The 4,837-nt window shown below is 38.3% G+C and overlaps 1 long non-coding RNA gene across 1 annotated transcript; it reads left to right on the forward strand.

Annotated features, from left to right (window-relative positions):
- Positions 1 to 937: 937 nt before the first annotated feature.
- Positions 938 to 2,681, forward strand: LOC109862743. The gene is made up of 3 exons (XR_002251205.1): positions 938 to 1,226; positions 2,135 to 2,357; positions 2,593 to 2,681. It is a non-coding gene; the product is annotated as an uncharacterized LOC109862743 (long non-coding RNA).
- The last annotated feature ends 2,156 nt before the right edge of the window (positions 2,682 to 4,837 follow it).

A 4,837-nucleotide genomic window follows, 5' to 3' on the forward strand; every position in this document is an offset into this window, starting at 1 on the left:
TGTTATATATAATAGAAAATTATACAGTCACGTTATTTTCACGTGTTGTTTTTCTACTCTTTCCTGTCACGTGACTTTAGTTACGTTTTTAATTTTCTCTACATATACGACGAACTGTCTCAAAATCGCTTTTCATTATTTACTCTCTCGATCTTATCGATTCGATTCGACTCGATCAACCAACCAATCAATCGGCAACGCGGAAAAGAGGCAACAATAGATGCGATATATTCGACTCCAAACGCGCACTTCTCGGTCCAAATGCCTTTTTAATATAGGATAATATATATATGTAAATAAATATATTCTTTTATATTAAGAAACTAAGATTATAAATATGAGTTTAGCGAATGTTTTTTATGAAATAAAATATTTGTTCTGCGCAAACAAATAAAAATTAACGAAGTTTTACTTATAGTTTTTATGTTTAGAATTTACTTGAATATTACATTTTCCAGACTTGTTACTTATTGTTAAAACAATGAATATATTTTTTCACAAAGTACATACTTTCTCTCTCTTTCTCTCTCTCTCTCTCTCTCTCTGTCTCTCTCTCTCTTTTTCTCTCTTTCTCACTTTCATGTGTATTTTTGTATTTCTTCTTGTCGACACTTCTGCGGAGAAGTTGTCTTTGTGACTCATAGCTGCAAGGAATAGCCGCGGGCGAAGGAACTAACTTTGAGAAACGCGCACTGAACACTTTCTTGTTTATAATCAAAATGCAACATGCTTTTATGAATAATAACAGTAACTGAATATAAACTGACAAATTCTCGCATGCGCAAATTACTATTTATATTTCGAGTGCGGTAGAAACCACGAGAAGCCACCGTGCTCCGAATATGACTAGTGGTTTTTCGTTGTTTTCGTCGAGTGCTCCGAAACGACTGACTGCCGGTAGTATCTGGCTCACGCAATACGCGCGTGGCTCTCGAATATTCATTCGCACGCGTAAATCGCTGATAGGCTAACTTGTCTATCTATGGGCAATCACGCCCTTTGAGCCTTAGACAAATGAAATATGTTACACAGCTATATAGTGATTCGATCTTTTCAGTCGTTCGATTTTCCTTGTTCAATTCGCGCTCGTCGCGGCGACATTGATCTTTTCGTGTTTTACGAATATTCATCATCGAGATGTGCCAGCGAATTCTATTGGATTACACGCGCCAGCCGAGCCTTCAAACAATTCCCGGCCCGGATATCTCGTTAATTATACATCATCGGTAAGTAACACCGTTTATCGAAATAAAAGGACGAGAACGCCTCACGAAAGGTGAGACGAGACCGGCGGCTAATGAATAGAGCGCGTTAAGTGCGCGAGCCGATTGTTCGCGATATATCACCATTAAGTTTTGGGGATCGCCGTTGAAAAATTGCCAGCTGCGCAAATCCGGTCAGCGCGAGTGCGAGGCGAGGAAGAAAGAACGCCGGCGATTCTATATTAACGATTATGGCTATAAATAATCGTGCCGGTGAAGTTAATGCGTTTTATCGCGGCCGGCTTTTCGATCCCGGATTTCTTCTATCTATATACATATATACTTCTTTAGTCGGGTTTTAACGTCGCTGACACGACGCTACGTGATTATCACGCACCTGACACATTTCGGAATTATTCCCGACACGTGATTTCTTACGCGTCGGTGTGTGTTTAATTTGAACTCGTAGGACACTCGTCATAGCTCAATCCGTGAGCGTTTAAATACGGCGATTACATAAATATAATTTATTAAGAAATTTTTTTCGATTTATTACTCAATGAAACAAAGAAAGTATATAATTGCAGTTTTTAACTTACTTTAATTTACTCTTTTGTTATATTGTAATTATTAAAGACTTTTTCTTCTTCGTTTTTTGAAATATGATTCTCGTTGAAACGAATGTTTATGTTAATATTTTATTTTTATTACATACATTTGTTATTTTACGTTTCAAAAAAAGAATAAAAATCTTTTTAATACAGACTGACGTTCGTACGAGGTAATAACGCGATCAAGAGCATCTCTCACAAAAGCTATCAACTGCTTATGCGCTCTAATCGCGACGTTGTCTCTTTAAACGCATTCACGCTCGACATCTCGAGCAACCTGCCATTTTCTATCTCCGTTCTAAAAGCTCGGCCACTTGACAGATCTCCCGGCAAGTCGGTTCACTTTGAGAGAGCAACCACTTAAAGCGAAGACTCTCCCAATATGCACTTCAAAGAAACGCCAAATTGGTTAGAAGTTATGGCACCTGAGAAGCGCATGCTATCACACATACAAATTACTAACCTTCGCCGTGCTTTTAGTTGAAAACAAGAAAAAAAAAATTACAAGGACATCCAGAAGACATTCAAGAGGATTATACTGCAAGTAAAAAAATTTATTAATAAGCAACTGATGAGACAATCTAGTTTTTGATGCAGAGGGATACAAAAATCATAAAAAAAAGTTTTATTTTTTTTTTAAACTTATTTTTATAAAATACGGAAAGGATAGAGACATATTGTTAGATTTGTTTTACAAGACACGTGCACATTTTGTTCGACTTCCTATCGGGAAGGACGACGCGTCTAGCAACAACGGGCTAAAATATATTTTATTATAGAAACCAGTTCTCCCGGTAAGGTCAGACAAATACAGAGCGCGATTCTTTTCGCGCGGGCAGCGAAACATTCGTCCTTTTATGGATTTTCAGAGAACCATATGCCGCCGGGAGTGAATTTTTCAGACGCCTGTCACTGCATCGATTTGTTCGCGAAAGAGTGGTCTCTCTGTATCGAGTCCACGACACACAAGTAGGTCACAGCCGGTCACGTATGTGTGTGTATGTGTGTGTGTGTGTGTGGAACAGACCGGAATAGTTTTCGCGAGTACGTGGCTGGAAACGCTTGAATTATCTCTTTCGCGAGAGTGGCGTCCCGTACGGCGGGAACATTCCGCAAAGCACGAGAACTCGACGACGGCTATTCTATTAACCGCAAGTCCGCCCGGATGCCTTCGCCATCTATTTCAGATTTTGTCGAATTCAATTCACCCTTGTGACTCTCCCTCTCTATAAACGTAAGCTTCCCTCTCTATTTCTCTAACGGCCTTCGCGCTCGCTTTTCAGCATTCTTTTCTTCCTCTTTTCTCACCCCTTACCACACTCGATACCCCGCGCTATTCTCACCTTTTCCTTCTATTCGACTACGTATTCTCGGGACTCTCATGACTCACAGTGTGTATAAGTGATTCACATGAGAAAAGGATTTACCAAAAAGGTTTAAGGGTTAGGCTTTTCTAGAAGACGATTGGATATCGTAATATTACATGATCAGGTTTTCCGAAGCGGCGCGTATCATTTAATTAAATGAATGAAATTAATTTCCAATGAATTTTGAGATCGTAACAGATTAAATTATCAAAGTAATTTTGTCGATTGAAAATATGTGCATATTTTTGCGTTTAATAAATTCTCTTCGAAAACTAATTAACGTCAGATTATTGTTTTAACTTTTTGTCCCACGCAAACGAGAATTAATCAAACTTTTCATATTATTATGATATTTTTCATTATCGCAAACTCTTCGTGTAAAGAAAAACATTGATGTTAATAAGAGAGTGAAAGAGAAAGACAAAGAGAGAGAGAGAGAGAGAGAGAGAGAGAGAGAGAGAGAGAGAGAGAGAGAGAGAGAGAGNAGAGAGAGAGAGAGAGAGAGAGAGAGAGAGAGAGAGAGAGAGAGAGAGAGAGAGAGAGAGCACGTGATTAAATTAGCAATTTCTCGTTTGTATTATTATTCAAATAAAAATTACTATAAAATTACTATAAAATGTAAAGCTTACTAGATTGATGTTTTTTTTTTGTATTTTTTTTCTATATTACAAACTAAAAAATGCGAACTTTATTATTTGATCCGGTTTTTTCTCACTAGAACTCACTTAATTAAAAGCTTGTTTTGTGACATAATATGTGGTTTTATACATTTTTTTTATATTTATCCTTCACGTTTAATTAAAACGTTCACACACACGTTCACAACCAAACATTTGCCTAAAACCTCTGGAAAAACTCTGTTAATAAAACATCTCGCCGTCCCAGATACGTTTAGTTAGTGACGTCGTAGACATTCCAATTAGATATTGCTGTCTGTTGTGATCTTTTCCCACAACTTTGCCACAGACGCCGTTAAAATTTGCTCAAAAAGATTATCAAGAAAAACGACGAAACTCGCGCCGAGGGAGGGTGTTTGTCTTCGGGCTGCGAAACTTTCTTTCTCGAGGAGTCAACATCGGCCCTGCGGCGACAGGGTTACAGGTCTCTTTCACCCTCTCCCCGTGTGTTTTCGGTCAAATCTCCCAGAAACGCCCGAAGCCACACCACTGTTGCTCTCGTCTTTCCTTCATTTCTTCGGTGCGAGATCTGGTGTTTGCGTGATTACTCGCTTCGTCCGATTTAGCTCCCGGCAAATTTTCTCGCGTTGGCCAATTTTGGAAGACGCGAGAAGTGACGTTTCCGGTTTCCTCAGAATCGATATTTCGCTTCTTTCTATGCAATGAAGGAAGTAGATTGTACGAGATTCTAAATACGGCGTAAAAATTGAAAATACACACGTGTATGTTTTTTGTGTTGTGTGTGTGTGTCACTGTAAAAATTCAAAGCAACTTAGTCAACAAAAACAACTTCCTCCTATTTCTATTTTCTGAAAGAAGAAAATACGATTTATTATGGATCGGATATGTGTGCAAGGATTTAATTTTTAATTACTATTTGTATTTAACTATTTTGTGCTTCTCGATTTATAGAATTCTACTTGCAATCAGACACACACACACACACACACGTATTTTCAGCTGAGTGAGAATCAGCCACT

Source organism: Pseudomyrmex gracilis, unplaced genomic scaffold (assembly GCF_002006095.1).
Source record: "Pseudomyrmex gracilis isolate BER0280 unplaced genomic scaffold, ASM200609v1 scaffold_10, whole genome shotgun sequence".
Classification (NCBI taxonomy): domain Eukaryota; kingdom Metazoa; phylum Arthropoda; class Insecta; order Hymenoptera; family Formicidae; genus Pseudomyrmex; species Pseudomyrmex gracilis.